This window comes from Polistes dominula, unplaced genomic scaffold (genome assembly GCF_049000335.1).
Source record: "Polistes dominula isolate Pdom_NZ unplaced genomic scaffold, Pdom_raw_medaka contig_21, whole genome shotgun sequence".
NCBI classification, from domain to species: domain Eukaryota; kingdom Metazoa; phylum Arthropoda; class Insecta; order Hymenoptera; family Vespidae; genus Polistes; species Polistes dominula.
The window spans coordinates 2,739,854-2,759,141 of record NW_028301061.1 but is presented as its reverse complement, the minus strand read 5'-3'; the positions used below and the strand labels follow the sequence as shown (position 1 = coordinate 2,759,141).

At 31.1% G+C, this 19,288-nt stretch overlaps 2 long non-coding RNA genes across 2 annotated transcripts in view; one reads left to right on the top strand and one right to left on the bottom strand.

Annotated features, from left to right (window-relative positions):
• The window catches only part of LOC149031406 (uncharacterized), a 66,086-nt gene extending 47,758 nt beyond the window's left edge, over positions 1-18,328 (top strand). The window contains exon 3 of the long non-coding RNA XR_016177823.1: positions 18,258-18,328. This is a non-coding gene — a long non-coding RNA (uncharacterized LOC149031406). The remainder of the gene's footprint in view (positions 1-18,257) is intronic.
• On the bottom strand, positions 8,359-15,362 carry LOC149031407 (uncharacterized). Its single transcript, XR_016177788.1, has 3 exons — positions 15,071-15,362; positions 14,207-14,451; positions 8,359-12,775 (listed from the first exon to the last, which is right to left on the bottom strand). It is a non-coding gene; the product is annotated as an uncharacterized LOC149031407 (long non-coding RNA).
• Positions 18,329-19,288: the final 960 nt, after the last annotated feature.

Sequence of the window (19,288 nt, the reverse complement as noted above, 5' to 3'; positions counted from 1 at the left end):
TACAAATTCTAATAGAAAAAAAATAGAATAAAAGGTGAAATTATTTTTTATTTAATTTTAATTAGATGTATTTTTAAAACATTGAAAAAAAAGCACCCATACAAAATATGATTTATTAAATTGTATAAACTTCTCTTTCATATTTCTTTTATTTATATAATTTAAATAATATTATTATTAATTTCTCAAAGAAGATTATTCTTAATTTCTAAGAAGAAGATTATTAATTTATTAAATTTATATAATAATAAATATATATTTTTTTTACACATCTTTTTGTTACAAAAAGTGTTTCATTTAAAATAAAAATATCGAAAAAAATATTGTTATCTTTAGTTTGGTAAGATAAAAAGTATTCAATAGCTATGTTATACTGTGTGAAATTTTGAAAGCATTGAACAAGAGGATTAGCCTCGTTAATCGAGCCCAATTGTTCCACTTAAAGATGAACTAGAGCTCGAATCATGGTCCCAAGTGAGAAAGAATGAATAAAGGAGAATGAGAAAGGGAAAGAGAAGGAGAAAGAGATAAAGAAAGAAAAAAAGAAAAGAAAAAAACACGTTCATTGCGAATCTTCAATCGTAGTATAACGACGTTTAGGATAACCGTGTATAGTCGGACGTGAAGAGGCAGCTGCAAGTTTAAAACAGTGAACCGGTAAGCTTTCAAAGTGAAACCTTACGACGAACAGTTTCTAAAATTACTGTCGACGTTGTAAGAACAAAGTGGGGGAAAATAAAGAAGGAAAAATTACAAATAAAATATTTTAACCAATTTACTCAACTCGGTTCTTAACAAACAAACAAACAGCAAATTATTTTAAAAAATTTTTTTGAAAGACTTGTGTGTTAATTTTTTTTAACAAATATTAGATAATATTTTGTTCCTAATAAAGTTTGTTTAAGTTTATTTTTGTTTCATTTTATTAATTTTTAAGCACTCGTTAATAATATTGATAATTATTATTTTATTCTATTAGTAAAAATTATTATATTAATATTATGTATTATTATAGAAAAAGAATATTCATAAAATAATTTTCAGATTAATAATTATATTTATTTTTTTTTATTTAATAATTTTCTAACACCTTTGGGAATATTTTTAATATAAAATATAATAAATGATTTATAATTTATATATTTTACTTAATATTAATTTATATATTTTTATTTTTTTAAATATTTATATATTTAACAAAATAATAGTAGAGTATATAAAATATTAATTTTACACATCTATATTTATATTTATTTAATTAAACAATATCACAAAATATCTTTATCAATACTTATAACATAAATTTTATAAAATAACAAAATAATCAAAATTTATTTCTAAACTTGATAGTAATCGTAATAAATAAAAAAATTAGGAACATTCAATAAAATTAAAACGATTTTACAATTTCGTGTCAATTTTTAATACTCTTCTATCTCTCTTGTTTTCGTCTAACAAGAAAAAAAAAAAAACAGAAAAAAACAATAAATAATTTTTAACAAAATAAAAATCACAGGTTTACCTTCGATCCTTTCTTTGCAGTCTCAACGACCCAAACCTTTTTTTCTTTCACTTTTTTCCTTATCACCCTTTCGATGGAAGAAGTAAAAGAAGACGGAAAAGAAAAGTGGAAGAAGAAGAAGAAGAAAAATAAAAAAGAAGAAGAAGAAGCAGGAGACCCTTTGAACTCTGTTCATTAACACCTGGATCGCCAGAGTCTCGTCTGATCCTCTCTTTATCTCTCTCTCTCTTTCTCTCTCTCGATAGTATCCTTTGATTAACCTCTCTTGGTGTCTACGAAGCAGTGCAAAATAATCCGCGTCTCGTAGACTTCTTCAAAAGAAATTTTTCCAACGGCTTCCTGAATCGAAAACGAGTACTAGGTTTGAGGTGAAAAATAAAAATATTAAAAAAAAAAAAATAAAAATAAAAATAAAAAAAATAGGCAAGAAACAAATAAAAAGAAAGAGGAGGAAGATGATATTGAAAGATAAGAGAAAATAAATATGGAAAGACAGAAATGATGAATCCTTTTACTTGACATTTTTTTTTCTTACTGCTCTCTTTTTTCTCTACTTTTCATTTTTTGTTATTTTTTTTTCTTTTCCTCCCCTTTTAGAATAGTGAAAATAGAAAAGGTACACGTAAGATTTCTCCTACTCGACCTTTGACCCGAGAACCGACCGTTTGATCGGACGACAAATTTGAAGATTTGATTTTCACGAGACGAAACGACCGAAGGAAAACCCTTCTCTCGACTATTCTCGAGATCGTGACCTTGCTAGAATATATATTCACCCCTGTACCCCTTACCTCTACACCTTACCCCTCTACCAACTCTCTTTTATACGTTCTACCCTTCCCTCATTTTTTCTTGAACGTTTTCCAAACGTTTCTGAATATAAATTTAAAGACAATAGAAAGTTTTTTATTACATATATTTGTATGTGTATTTGTTATTACATATAAGTTATTTATTATAGTTTTTTGTTATATAGTTATATATTTATAATTATATATTAATTATATAGGTATTTGTTATATAGTTATGTATTAAAGTTAGGTATATATATTAGTTATATAATTATTTTATATTTGTTTTAGTTATTTATTATATACTTATTTATTATTATATATAAATTATTTGTTATATATATAAACCACAAAATTTATATATATATATAAGGTCTAGAAAAAATTTTATTTGTATTTAATATGCAAATAAATTAGAAAGATACGATTCATCAAAGTTTCATACCATCTTTGAAAATTATTTCTTGTTATTTTTTTTTTTTTTTTTAATCAAAAATATTCCGACGAATAATTTATTTTTTTTTCTTTTAATGCAATTATATAATATGTAAGTTTTCTATTATTTATTTTTTTAATTTATTTATTTAAGATAATTTCAATAATATCGAAGAAAGTAATTAGAATGAATATGTCGGAGAATTATATGAATATTGTTTTTGACGATACGAAATTGGATTTGAGATCAGTTATAAAAATAACATTTAGGGTAACGTAGAATAGAGACGTGCATCTCGCGAATCGAACGTCTTTATCACTGTCAACGAAACTCCCATATGGATCGTTTCCAAGCAGGCGAATCTAATATTAACGGAGCTCTACCTTCCAGTTTACATTTGACTCTTTCGAAAACGACCAGAATCCTATATCATTTTTCACCTGTATGTATAATAAACGCATTCATTTTATACACATATGATATACATATATACATGTACGCATATGTAACTTATCGATTATTCTCTAATTGTAAATTGTAATTTACGATTGTATAAATATTTATAGTAACAAAATTTAATACTTCATTAATAATATTTCGTTAATAAATCACGTTAAGAAAAAGTTAAAAAAAAGAAATAAAAAAAATATATTAAAAATTAATAAATAAATTAGTATTATACTTTGAATAATAACAGTGAAAAAAGTATTAAAATCGAATGTAGCGTTCAATAATTATTCTCGAAAAATTTATCGTCAAATTTAGGATTCTTCAAATGAAAAAAGTAAAACAATAAATAACTAATTGAATGAATATGAAGTAAATGAATAAAATGAAAAATAATTCGGGGATCTCAATATTCAATAAAAAAAATCTAAATTCTATACGATATTCGTATAATAAATGAAATAAAATCAAATAAAAATATTTAGTAATAGAGACTGCGCGTCACATATATCGATTTCACTTTACTGAAAATTAATAATCAAGATTCAAAAGTAAATGAAAATTGAATATAAAGAATAAAAAGAGAGAAACAAAGAAAAAAAATAAGTATGAAAAACCAGCCAGAGTTGTGTGAATAGTTGGGGGTGAGAGCCAGGAGTTCGGGGGAGGAAAAGAAAAAATAAAAAACAAAAACAAAAATAAAAAGAAATAGAGGAGGGATCGTGGATGAGAGGACGTCTCGTTGAAGCATGTGCATCGAGTAGAGTAGCATTCCTATTCAATAAAAAGGGATGCGCAATGATTTAGGCCAGCCAAAAAAAGAGTGCAATAAATAGAAAAAGCTTACGTGCTTAGAATCCGACTACTACGCGATTTCGTCGATTTCAAATAGGGAGGAAAAACGAATCAAAAAGGTTGGAAGGTTGAAGGTAGAAGAAAATAAAAGAAAAAATAAGACGAAAAAGTATAAGAAAGAAAAAGAGAGAAGATTGAGAAGGGTGAGTAAGGGTACGGGGGGGGGAGGATAGAAGATAGGGAAAGGAAAGAGGGAAATGAGGAAGAAGAAAGAGTGAAGGGCCGAAAAAAACGGACGTGGGACGTTTTCCTATGGAATAGATTTTCTTCCGGTTCTTTTCGAGAGCTTTGGTAAAAGCGTGCTAGAGTTCGCGAAATCCAGCAACGTTTGAAAGAGAAAGAGAGAAAAATAGGAAAAGGGAAAGGGAAAGGGTCTCTCCTCTCTCACGATTGGACCAAGTCGTCCGAAAATACGGCAGAGAGATAGGGCGGCATAATTCCGGCCTGATAAAACACGGATGATCGGTGAAAGAGATCCTACCACCCTTCGTACTTTCAACGCATACGTTTGTCTCCATTGTGTGTGTTCAAGTTTGTATTTGTACTATATATCTATATATATACTTATACGAATCCGTATACTGTACGATAGGATAAAAGAGAATGAAAGAGAGAGAGAGAGAAAGAGAGAGAGAAAGGTTCTCTTTTAGCATGACCTTATCAGGACTGAAAATCGACACTGGCTTATTGACGATACGGATTTGAATGCAATGTGACTGTGTGTACCTGTATGTGATACTCTGCTAAACCACTCACACACACACACATATGTATATATATATGTATTCTAACAACTTCTCGATCGCCATGTTGATTACAAGAACTTCAGATCGGCTTTCGAAAAGCTTTGAGAATTCGATTAATTAAATGGGGGATCCTTACGAGTTTCCCCCACTCTTCTTCTTTTCTTTTTCTTCTCAATTTCTTTAACTCTGCGGTTCGGAATTCCCTTTTCTCTTAGTCCCTTTTTTTATCGAAGGGAATAAAATACGATAAACTCTGATAGATACCTTTTCTCTCTCTCTCTCTCTCTCTCTCTCTCTCTCTCTCTTTCCCTCTTTTTATTCTTAACGATATATTCGTATCTTCTACGATAAAGCACACACACACACTCGCATACATACTAAATGATTTTTAAAATATTTCAACGAAGCTTTACGATTATGTTCAAAATGATAATTATTATATTCTTTTTATTGGAAAATCACACATCATCACAATGATTTTTCCTCTACGAACGATTATATTCGTTTACGCGTATTGTTATCATAGGTGAAAGAAGAATTGATGCCTTTGGGTGCGATGGGTGGTGGAATTTTAAAAGAGAATAGTGAAAAGAGTAGGCGGGCAGGGGGGTGGTGGAGGGTAGGAGGAGGGTGGAAAATCACACGCAGTTTTCGATTACGGTACGTCAAACGAATAGAAATGACGCTCTCGAGTGACCATCGAACGATACGAATATAATTTGAGTTAATCATATATCACTCGGTACTGTCGTTCGTAAAGGCAAATAAAATCCTTCCGCAATATTTGATCGACATATTTGATCGTCATATTTAACCCCGTCAACAAAATTTTACTTCATTAAACAAATCTATATGCGCGTTACCCCCCCCCCTCTACCCACCCACCCCCTCCCCCGATTGGGAGCTTTAACCTTAATGATATATCGCATACATACATGGACACCCTATGTATATAAGTATAGTTAAAGTTTAAATTGGTTCTGATAACATCGCGTACTCTCTCTATTTTGTATCGTAAAATATCAATCGTATCTTACTATGTCAGATTGTCCAAAATTTTTGATACAACAACGATGACGAAATTAATTTCAAACTAATCGAAAGATGTATTGTTATTGAAATATATTCGATAAAATATATAATAATAATAATAATAATAATAATAATAATAATAATAATAATAATAATAATAATAATAATAGTGACACAGGATATTGATTTTTTCATATTTTTAAATAACATTGATATGATTTAATAAAATATTAAATGTTTAGGATACATTTATAAGAATTGGAACCTTATAGAAGAAAAATTGTTGGTATTTGTGTGAAAAGATGAACAAAAAATGAAATATAACAGAAATAGCAATAATAATAATAATAATAATAATAATAATAATAATAATAATAATAATAATAATGATGATAATAACGGATTTATTTTTCGATATGGCACGTAATTTCATCAGCGAGCCACTCACGTTTTACCCATCCCGATCGGAAGACTTATCGATGCGGTTCGATCTCTGTTACAAATCGAAGCACGAAATTAAATAAATCAAGAGAGGGAGCAGTCACCCTATATATCGGGGTTCGATATCTCGAATTTATCTACGATCATTCCTAGGGTTCTCGTACGAACAACCTAGACGCGTTTTTCTCATCCCATATCATCCCCCTTCTTCTTACTTCTCGGTTCAGACTTTCTTATAATTTATATTTCAGAGATTTTTATTTTATTCAAAACGATGATGCAAAGGTTGGTAATACTTTTTACTCAAACTTCAATGTTTTTTTTTTATAATAAATTCTATAATTTATTATATAAACTATTTGATATATTATTATAATTTATTTATTCTTTATTTAAACGTTACATTTGTAATTTTATTGACTTTTGTGTATTTATTAAAACCAATTCAGATTTAAAATGTTTAGAATTTGAAGTATAATTATTTTACTATGATTTATTTAATTATCCTTATTTCGTATAATAAACTAAATGATATTATTTATTTATCAATTTAAATTGCAATATATAATATCGATAATTTCATCTTTCAATCCATCCTTTCCTCCCATCCCCAATTCAATACTTGTTACGATTTATCTATTCGTTTATCTTTTAACTAATCTATAATTTTATCTATTTACAATTTTATTCTTAATCGAATTAAAATATTTACAAATTTACTACTAAATCGACTAATAGCGAAAATATTTATTTAATTATTCTCTACGATATCCTACAAATTCTCTAATTACAATCTGTTATCATATATATATATATATCATATTTCCAACAAAATTTTACGTATTTACGGATATCGAATCAAAATCTAAACAAAAGAAAAGAAAAAAAGAAAGAGAGGAGTATGAGAACTAGAAAAAACATTCTCGAATAGTTTGGAAAGATCGAATGAAAAATTGGAATTTTTCTACTCTCACTTGAAAACCACCCTTTCACTCCCTTTCCCCTTTTTTCCCTACCCCAAAAAACTTCCTCTCTCTCTCTCTCTCTCTCTCTCTCTCTTTCACTCTTTTTTTTTTCCTTTTCCAAAGCTTTTTATCTCCAATGAAACTCAAACTTCGTTGTGCTCTCGTGGACGAGAATCAATTGCAAACGTGTGAGAGAGAGAAAGAAAGAGAGAGAGAGAGAGAGAGAGAGAGAGAAAAGGGAAAAGGGAAAAGGGAAAAGCAAAAGATAGGAAGAAATCTGACAAAATCGACGATTCGAATGCGCCTATCGCATGTTTTTTCTATCTCTCTCTCTCTCTCTCTCTCTCTCTCTCTCTCTCTCTCTCTCTCTCTCTTCTTTCAACTCTAACTCTGTCTGTCTGTCCATCGTATCTCTCTTTCTCTCTACAAATCCACCGTTTCTTTTTTAGCATCCATAGAAAACGCGGAAAATGACGAATCCAATTACCGATTCGCACGCGCAAAATTTTTTTTTTTTTTGGGGCCATGCATATTCAGGGCGTCGAACGGTGGTTATCGTCGGTGTGCTTTCGCGCCCCTCCCCCCCTGTCTTCTCCCTTCACCCCTCACCCCATTTTCCTGCCCTCATCACAACCCGAAACTCAACGTTCGGCGAAACCCTCGTTCGTTCTCTTCGTTCCTCCTTTCGTGTTGTTGTCCACCAATCGGCTTCCATATCTCATAGGTCGCGTAACCTCGCAAATCAAAATCATTTCAATTCAGTTTTTGATATTAACGTTTTATATCTATCCAAATAGTTTTTATATGAAATAAAAAGACAATTATATTCGACGCGACAATTATATACTCCCACCCCAAAGCCCCACCTCAGTTCATTCCGTGTGTGTCTTGTTGCATTCGATCAAATTTTTGTTTCAAAGGGTGAGGTGGAAGGGAAGGAGTGAAGGATAACAGGGGACAAATCAACGAATTGAAATTGAAAAGAAAAATATTTCAACTCTTTTTGGTTGTTTTCTTTTCACGTAATTTACGTTTTCCCAATTTGTAAATTTGTATGAATGAATGAAATATTACAATATCGTTTCAGTTTCATATCGTATTATTCAGCTTTTCATTTTGTTCATTAATACACGTACAAGCATACATACATTTTATACAAAAAGTTTCTAAAAACTTTAAACAAAATTAAAACAATCTATCAAAGCAACTTATTTGTAAAGTTAAGTTATTAACGATACTAAACGTAGTGTTTAAGTAACAATATTGTATACAAAATTAAATTTCTCTGACTCAAAAATCATAGTAAAATAAGTATGTTATATTATTTCTAAGTTGAACTATCTAAGTGTCTTTAAAACGAGACCAATGAAACATCAGAAAAGAGAGAGATACATGATATAGATAAATAGATGGAAAGATAGATAGATAGATACTGTTCTATGATAAGAATCATTCTTGCAGGAAGTTACACACGTGCATATGTACACGATAGGAACATTTATTTGCATACGTACACGTGTCTTCAAAAACACATATACACATACACATATATAGATATATATTAACTTACACATATTCCCTGAAACCTTTGACGATGCTTTAAAGGTACCAGCAAAGAGACATGTATACATATACATATATATATATAAATACTAGAACGAATAGTAAACGTGTGGATAGTCTGGAAGAACGTACGCGTATCACGTACGTGCAATCAGCAGGGAACGACCGAGTCTCGTTTTGCACATACAAAAACACATAAACACACGTACACACACATACAATATATACCCCCACTACTTCAATCTCTTTTTCTCTTGCTCTTTCTCATGCTCATCATCCCCCCAAACAGAGAGAATGATAGAGAGAGAGAGAGAAAAGGTGCAGTAGAGTCTTCTCATTCTCTTCCCCTACTTCAACATGAAAATACAGTAATAGTAGTAGTAGTAGTAGTAGTAGTAACAGGCAAACGAAAGCGAGTATTCCCAAGGTGACTATAGAGTCACTCGAATACATTCTGCTTTCGTCTCTGAATACACGTCGAAACGATAGCCAGCTGATAGCACGGCCGAACGACTACGAGTACTCGCAGTTGCTTTGACAAGCCCTTCGTCCTCCACCAACCAACCATCCACCCAACCAACCAACCAACCATCCATCCAACCAACCAACCAGTCCCCATCTCCCTTTTTGCATCACGAAAAGTCCCGTCGAAACCAGCCAGTCCCTTTTTCCTCTCTCTCTCTCTCTCTCTCTCTCTCTTTCATTCTTTCTTTATTTCTCTGTCGACGCCCTCTTCAGGGTTCACTCTTTCAGATCCCATGCCTGGATAATTCCCGTAACGAATGGACTTCCCGATATAGTTCTCGCTATCTCTCAGTCTCTATCTCTATCTCTATCTCACTCACTCACTCACTTTACTTTTTATTTCGTTGTTAAGAGAGAGAGAGAGAGAGAGAGAGAGAGAGAGAGAGAGAGAGAAAAAAAGGGTTTAGAGAAAGAGAGAGAAAGAGAAAGGGATGGGTTAAGGGTCCTAGGTAGAAATGAGAATGAATTAAAATGTGGGTGGATTAATCGACTTTTGGACACCACCACCCCCTCCCTTCCCTTCTGTCTAACACAACACTGGAATATCTCATTGCTTAATGTCTTTGAACCCTTTAGGTTTTCCTAATATTGCAAGAAACTACCCCCACTATTCTTCTCTTTTTGATTATTTATTTCTTTACTAATTGCAAGTTAAGTCAGTTACACGCGAGTTATGATTTATTGTTCTAATTTTATCCGGAATAATAATACAGGGTGTACTCTATAACTCTTTTCACCATTTTAATTCGTTTAATTCGTATTATTAAGGACTGTAATACTGTAAGATCAAAAATATGGGGTGTCATTTAAAAAAATAAAAATAGCTTTAAAAAATCTTTTAAACTATTTTCTTATTGCAATGTATAATCAAAAAAAAAAAAAAACAGATTAACTTTTGTTTAAAGTATTTTTTCGTCAGGTTATTGCAAGTACTTGAAAAATTGTGAAAAGAATCATATGGGACACTCTGTATATATATTTCTTATCCTTTTTTTATATTTTCATTCGTTTTATTATACAGAAAAGTTGGTTATGATCTATCGAAAAAGTTTTGTTAATGACACCGACCCTATTTCTATCTTTTTCTAAAGATTTAATACTACTCGTTTGGAAGGATCCCAAAATCAGCGAATTTCGTTCGAGGGATTATGAAACAAAAAATGAAATGAAATGAAAATGGGGGGAAAAAAAGAAGAAGAAGAATGAAAGAAAGAAAAAGTGGTAAAGAGATGCGCACGCTTAGCGTTTTTCTTTTTTTGCTATACTAACCCCCTAGAAATATGATGATATTCCGGATTTAACCCTCGCGAATGGTAAAACCAACTATGTTTTTTTCGCTGAACGGAAAGTATACGGATTTGAAAAAGAAATGCACCACACACAATCGCGATAAGAATGATATGGCATAGTCAAAGCTGATTTGGATTTTTTTTTTTTTCATTTGTTTCGAATCCTCGTGGAACCCTTCGCAGTTGGTGTTCCTACGAAGATTATAAACGCCAGCTGACCGCCCTTATTACTTCCCTAGCATATCGTTATGATAAATCGTTACAATTATTCATCGGAGATTTAGTTATGGTAATAGTGATTGTTCGAATACTTCATATCATACTTTTGGTTTACGCATATGGCCATTTAAAAATCTCATCTGTTCTTTCTTCTAGTTGAGTTACAACCCTTTTCGTTCCTTTTTTACTTTGGTGTTGTTGATCTGATGAATTATTTTGTTTTTTAATGTTAACATTTAACTGAATCATAATTTTGGGTCTCTCATCAACGCATTATTGATCTGTATACTAAATGTAATTGTTCAATAAATGAGAAACATATTATTTAGTAATAAAAACAGTTATCACAATTGAACCAGACCATGTCTATTATTAGAAAAGGTGTTAACAGGTGAGAAATAAGTAGGACAGTTATCAAACGACTAATCAAGTAATTGTAAATCGACACATTACTGTTTAATCAACCATCAAGGGTTAATTGAAATACAACTATAGATATTTCAGTTTCATTAAGTTTGATTAAAAAGAAGACAAACGTGCAGACAACTTTAAAATAATTCAAATAATACTTTTATCTATTTCTGATATCTCTCTCATTAATTTTTAAATAATTTATATCGTTCTTTCGTAAAATATAAAATGAAAATAACAAAATAAAAAAGATCGATTAAAATAAACAATTTCAAAGATACATACATCAGATAATCAAACGTTTTACATTAATATTTGATTATCAAAATTGTTCTTGATCTTGTTATGAAAATTTTTCGAAAAAACTATTGTATCTATCTTTCTCAATTTTCTTTTTTTTTTTTTTCATAAACATCAATGTCAAAGATCATACATCCGTTTCTATGGTGAACCATTTCTATCCCCCACTATATATATATAACTCATACTTATTCTCGTAACACTACTACTCGTCTTACATCGTTATCGGTTAGCTAGATAATATTTTCTTTCAATTTCCCCCTCTCTTTCCCTATCTCTCAGACTGGTAAAGGAAACTGCAAAAAAAAAAAATGAAAGAATAAAAAAAGTGTAAGAGGAGAATGGTACGAGAGAAAGAAAATAGGAATAAAAAAAAAGCGGGCAATACTACGGTAGATTTACAGGAGGGTTGGTTGATGAGAGCAGCCATCAAATTATAGATGAGTATCAACTGCACGTGATCTGACCAGATAATACTGCAAATGAATAGGCTCTATTCTCGACAATGAGGGACCACCGTGACTCTTTCATATGAACACAATTCCAAAGGCTTAACTCTCTCTCTCTCTCTCTCTCTCTCTCTCGTGTGTGTCTCTCTATCTCTCTCATTCTCTCTTTCTATTTCCATCCCTTTCTCTCCCTTTTCCTTTTAATCAGCTATCGATTTCATAATAATTTCAAATACACGAACGATTCTATCCTCAACTCGCTACTCAATTTTATTCTTTTGTTTTATTTTCTTTTAAAATCAGTTATCGGATTTTCAATTTCAAATACACGAACAATTAATTATGACGATTGAAAATTTTCATATTTAATTTTTATCTCTTCTTTTTTGTTTTTTTTTTCTTTTCTTTTTTTTTTAATCTTTTCATCTAAATCTACTTAATTATTTTCTTTGTCAAAAATTCTTTTCTTTTTTTATTTCAAATAATTTCAAACGTAATAATATATATCCTATGAAATAGATCAAACAAACGAAGTCCTAAACTCCCAAAGGGGGAGTCCATCCAACCCATCGACTGTACCAACCGTACCCACCGACACTCAATACGGTTTTAATTCCCAATAGACTTCGATACTGTTCGGGGATCGAATGGTTATCCGCGACCTGTCATCGATTATCGCAAAGCTTTTTTTTTCTAAATTTTTTTTTCTTTCTTTTTATCTTCCTCCACCATGTGGTGCCCACAAAATGTTTTGCTTCGTTTATTCGTGTTTTTTTATTTCCATCTGAAACAATGGATAGCAATGAATTAATACAATAATTATCTTGCACATATTAATACAATAAAAATATTAAATTAAAATACAAGACAAGTAAATGCTATATATATATATATATATGCGTTAGTATACACACACACACACACACATACATATTTATATTATCACAAAAAAGTACATATTATTATAATATATATACAATAATATTATTATAAAAGTACATATGCATACAAAATAATTATGTATTAGATATAATTTAACTCCAGTCACAATTATCTATTTAATTATGATTTATCACTAAAAATAAGACATACTGATTAATTAAAATCCTAATATATATATATATATATACAAATATTATTAGAAATAATTAAATAAAATAAATATTAATATTCTATCTTTCTCTAAATTAATATATTAACTCTATTTTAATTTACAGTTAAAATATTTATAAATATAAACACGTATTATTAATTTATATTATTTATACAAACAAAAATCAATTATTCATAAACTATTGACCAACAATTCTTAACAAAATTAAAAAATATCATCAAACAAATTACAATCATTGTCAAATTTAACACCCTTTGAAATTATATGCCCGATAAAAAATTAAAATCGAATTAATCAATCTGAGGAAAAAGGTCAAGGGTTAAAGATAGGTATTGATGGAAAGGGGTTACGAGGGGGTAGGCGGGTTAGTAAGGTTTACCAAAGAGAAAAGAAAGGTAGAGAAGAAAATGGAGAAATTCTCAATTAAGCTCCAAGGCTTTTCGTCGTCTTCTTCCCACCCCCATTTTACTTCTACTCTCCATATCCCCCTTTCCTTTCACCACCAGCGTTTTCTCTTTCCTTTCCTCTTCAACTTATAAGGGAAGACTGTGAGATTTATTCCAGATAACCAACGGCGGCTGGTCTTCTATTTAAATTGGTGAGGATCGAGGGAAAAAAGAGGGGGGTAGGGGGAAAAAGATAGGATGGGGATGGTTGAGGTGGAGAAAGGAGAGGGGGTAAGGGTGCTGAGATTTAACGAAGAACTCGAGACAAAGGAAATCTACTTGTTTTTCTCCCTCTTTCTCTCTCTCTCTCTCTCTCTCTCTCTCTCTCTCTATCTCATACTGTCCTTTTTTTTCTTCCTTCCTTTCTTGCCCCTTATTTTATTTTTTCTTTCTTTTCCCACTCTTGTGAAATCTCCTTGAGTTTCGATAATAAGAAAAAAGAGATAGGTGAGAAATAGGGGGGGGGGAAATAGAAGGGTGTAAAAAATTTGAGATTATTAAGGGGTGAGGTTGGTGGGAGTGGTGAGGATCCAATAACGTGAGATGTTCGTGACGATCAAGGGTAATTAACCCTGTTAACTTTGAGATATATCAAACCCCTTGCCTCCTAACACTCGGATACTCCACCCCCCACCACCACACCTCAACTACTCACTTTGTCTCTTTCCTTTTTTTTTTCTTTTTTCCTTTTTTCTTACTCTCGTAGAACAATATGCATCTCAAGATCAGGTTTCGTGAGAGGAACTACGACAGTGTTGGCTTTTCGAGAGTATGCCGGAGGTTAAAAGATGTCGAGTACTACCCTTGAAATACCAATGAAGATACCAAAGTTAAGGACTGACCTCGGCCTTCTTTTAATACTCGACTGAACACAGACATTGTCTACACCAAATTCTTTATCTAAATATTAAAATTCATGTTTCATTCATATTTCATCATTTATCATAAAAATAAATATTGTTCAGATGCATACTCAGTTATATTTGGGCATAAAAAACATTGGGGATATTTTATTATATTTTTATAATTATTTATTAAAATATATAAATTATTTTTTATTGTTGGTAATCATGATGAATTACTTGGATTTAATTTTTTTGGTGTTTAATTTTAGTACTTACTACTTGTAATTAATTTGTAGGTTAGGATTTGGATCCAACTTTCAGACAATCGTTCAATTATTATTATTATTATTATTATAAATAACTATGATAGATTTATTTTTATTAATGTAATTTAAAATAAATTATATTTGCAATGATTGTTGTTGAATAATGCAAAAGATTAAATATAAAATAAATAAAACTTTTGATTAAACGATAAATGTTTTAGAATTTTTAGAGAAAGATGTTCATTGTTATTCTTGAAGATTATTTTTGTGGATTACAGGGTTTTATTTTTATTAATCCACCGATAGAATTGTGTCATATAATTATAATAACAATAATAATAATAATAAAATAAACATTTACATTAAAAATAAAATAGATCAAAAATATCAAGCAAAGAATGTACGTACATTGTTATTCTTGGAGATTATTTTTTAAAGCAAAAAATGATGTTCATTGTTGTCCTTGAAGATTATTTTTTTGATATACAGGGGGTTTATATTTTCGTTGGTTCTTATTAATCCTCCGATAGGGTTGTTGACAAAGATGAAATCCTTTTTTATTTTCTTTCTTCCTCTCTCATTCTATCGAAGACAACACCAATACCATTTGAAGAGTTTCAAAAAGGGGAAAGGAAGAGTCTTGTAAAACCGTCTCTCGCTTTTATCGTCGAATCCTGCTTGGAAAAAAAAAGACAATGGATCAACCAGGACTTTTCTTCTTCTTCTTCTTCTTCTTTTAATATTAAAATACCATTCTTATAATATTTCATCCCTTTTCGTTCGATCAGTTCAAACAATATTTTGTACAATTTCTTTCAAATGCATCCCTCATATACCTCATCAATTTTTTCTTATCTCAATCCTTGATTAATGAACCCTCCAAACAACATAATTAAAACAAATATCGTGAAAGGTAGATCGAAACAAATGTTGATGTTTGATTGACAAAAATTAGACGTAACATTGGAGAATAAAATTATTCGTTCAAAACAGAGATGTTAAAAAAAAAAAAAAGTGGTAAGTAAATAAATAAAATAAAGAAATAAAGAAGAGACGAAAGGGTAAAAAAAAAAAAAAAAGAAGAAGAAGAAGAAAAAGTGAGAAAAATCTGTGAGATAAAGCAACAGTAGAGAAGAATTTCGCTTTAATAAAGAATTCAAGTCGTGGCTTCACGACGAAATGCATTCCGAGGAAAGGGAAAGAAAGAAAGAAAGATACCAGGGGGTTAAGCTCGAAGAAAATTCGAAACGAGAAAAAAAAGTTTAAAATCTCTTTCTGTATTCGTGGTTCCTCCATCCCACTAGTAACAGTAATAGTAATAGTAATAGTAGTAGTAAAAGTGGTGGTGATGATGGTGATAGAAGTAAGAGCAGAGGTTTTTGTACCAGCCAGAGTTTGGGAAGGATTCCCCCGTTATCTTTCGAGCTCAGCCAAAGGATTCGAAGAAAGAAAAAAAAATAAAACGATGAAAAAATAAAACAAGAAAGTAGAAGAAGAATAAAAAGAATAAGAATAAGAAGAAGAAGAAGGAAAATAGAGAAACGAAAAACCTAGCGACGAAAGGTAGAAGAGTAAAATCGTTTCGTCAAGAAGAAGAAGAAGAAGAGGAAGAAAAAAAAACCATAAATGTGCGGTAAAAGAGAAAGAATGAGTGTAAGAGTGAGTGAGTGAGATAAAAAGAAAGAATGAGTAAAAAGAAAGACAGAGAGAGAAAGAGAGAGAGAGAGAGAGAGAGAGAGAGAGAGAAAATGCGTTGATTAAAATGCATTCGTTGAGTTTTTTCACCTCGACGCTTCCTTTCTCGCTTTAGCTTATTCGTAGTAGCAGCAGCAGCAGCAGAAAAAGCAAAAGCAAAAGCAACACCAGAGAACCCATCTTCGTGGTGTGTAGCACGCGAACGCAACCGTCGTAATTAACGCTAATTTTTTAATTAGAATCTCGCTCTCTCTCCGCAACAACATCAACGTCAGACCGTACGTCTTTCGGAACGTTGACTGAGAGAGAAACAGGGGTAAGAGGAGGGGGTGTGGGGTTATGAAGGAGTCAAAAGAGGATATAAGGGGGTAAGTGAGCTAGGAGTAGTGGGAGTGGGGGAAGAAAGTGAAAAAGTGTGTGTGTGTGTATGTTTGTGTATGTGTATGTTTGTGAGTGAGAAAGGCATCGAAAGAATGTCTGGTACGAGGACCACGTTTTACCCCGGGGGGTAGAAAAGAAATCGCGAAAATAATAACCGAGCATTGCGTATCTCTCCACTCCACTCTCTTCACTCCACCCCACTGCCCCTCTCATAGAAATAATAATAAACGAAAACGGGGAGAAAATTCTTTAGCTTTGTCGCGCACCGTTGAAAAAAAAGAAATAAGAATTAAAACTGGAGAAAAAATAGGAAACAAAACAAAAAGAGAGAAAAAAAATCGTAGCGGCTAGCCAAGAATTTGTTTTACAATTAAAATTATTTCAATGGCATTTATTTAAAATCTTAATTGGTTGGATATTTAATTACTGACGTATTTAAATTTGTATTGACGTATTTAAGTTTTGTTGTTTTGTTCATTTTCGTTTTAATTTCAAATCTCTAAAATATAAATGTAAAATTTTGTAAAATCAGATGAATTATTGTATATATAATTACAATAATTTCAAATATATTTTCATTTGAATATCGATGTATTTGATGGAACTTGAATACGTTTTGTTCTGTACAAGAGTCGAATACACACACGCACATGTATAGACAAACGTACATACATATATAGGTAGAAGTTATCCCCACACGTGGAACAAATGGACATAGAAGTTTTTTCGAATCGAATCGGGAGTAAAGTAAATTCGATGCCGCGAAACATTCTAGCAATCGTTGTACGCCATTGGTCCGTTCGGAACCATGTGGGCGTGTTCCTGTCTCTTCTTTTCATCTCAGCTTGCATGGTCGGAGTCACTTTGCAAACAAGCTGACGGCTGCCCCGATAACGCAAATCCCGTACCCGAGGTTCAATTTGCACTTGCCACGGCCCTTTGCTCTCCTCATCGTTGACGCAACCCTGCCTTTCAATTATTCCGTCCATGCCGCCAACGTAATTCGAGCACCGCCGCACCAAATTTATCTCAACCCCTTTTCCAAAAAAAGAAAAAAAAAGGAAAAAATCCCCCTTCAAAAAACTCAACCAGCCACCGAATTTCCCAAACAAACCTCCACTGTCCCCTTTAAACCCCCTATGCTGGGATCATTTTTTTTCGATTTTTTTTTTCAATTCTTTTCATTTCACTCGTTTCGTTGCTTTGCTCTTTCACCTCGTTTTTTTCTTTTTTTTTACAAGTTTTATCTAATTTTGTTAGCCCGCGTGTTTCTAAATTTGTTTTAAGCACGTGAACATGTGGTATATTTATTTAAAATTGATTTATTTGACTTTTAGTTTAATGTATCTCTATTTTAATTGATAGTAATATATAATAAATGTGTGTAAAGAGGAAAATGTGAGAAAGGTATCGATATACCTTTTATTATTCTAAAAATATTATACAATTTTTTGATCTGTTGATTAAAACATTTATCTTTGGATTATCTCACTAACAAGTTAATGTTTTTCTGTTACAGGTGAGTTCACAAAGATTGGATTATTAAATCAATGAATGGAGTAGGTGAATCGATGTGATGTAATTCGTGAGTTTACATTTTAATTGATATAATAAATAAAATACTTTATTATTAGATAACAATAAAACTAAGATATGATTTAATATAAACTATATATATATATATTTGGAGAGAGTATATATATATATATATAGATAATAATTTTAATTCTAATTCTCTAATAGTTAAACGAACACATAAAAGTAACGTTAAATAAAAACATTTAATAAATAAATGGTTTAATAATTTTTAAATATTTATTACAATTATTATAAAGTTAAATAAAAGTAAAAAGAAAGTAAAACAATACTCCCATCAATTCCAAAAAATTATGATTTTACATAAAATAAATTATTTACGAGATCCTGATTATGATTCTGAAAGAATTAAACATTATTAAAATAAAATTATTAAGATAAATAAAAAAAAATAAAAAGTAGAACCATGTTTATGAAATATATTTTAATTAAAAATTTATTCATATGAAATATTGCAAAAATAAAAAATAAGAAAATCATTTAAAAAGTCTCGGTACATTTAGTGTTAAGAATTGAGGGGGAGTGGACGGGTAATCTTTGATACTAGAAACTTCCCTTAAAAATTCTCGTAGCAAGGAAAGTTCTCCCTTGGGAACCAGCCGGTCACAACCCTTCCCATTTCTCGACATTTTCCAAATCTTTCTGTGTGCTCATAGCGAACTAAACCCTCACCCCCTCACAACCCCCTTTTCTCTTTTTCATTCTTTCACTCTCTCTCTCTCTCTATCTCTCTCTTTTTCGCGCACTTTTTAACCCTCGTCCCGATTCTGTTTCATCCCTCTGCGTTCATCCCTCTCATCCTACCACCCCCCTTTTTCAGTCTCTTCTCACCTCTACCATCACCTACGATACTTCATATTAACCGCATCTCGGCAGACCCGTTATCGTTGTAATAAAGAAGGAAAAAAAAAGAAAAAAAAAGAAGAAGAAAAAAAAAAAAAGAAAGTGAATAAA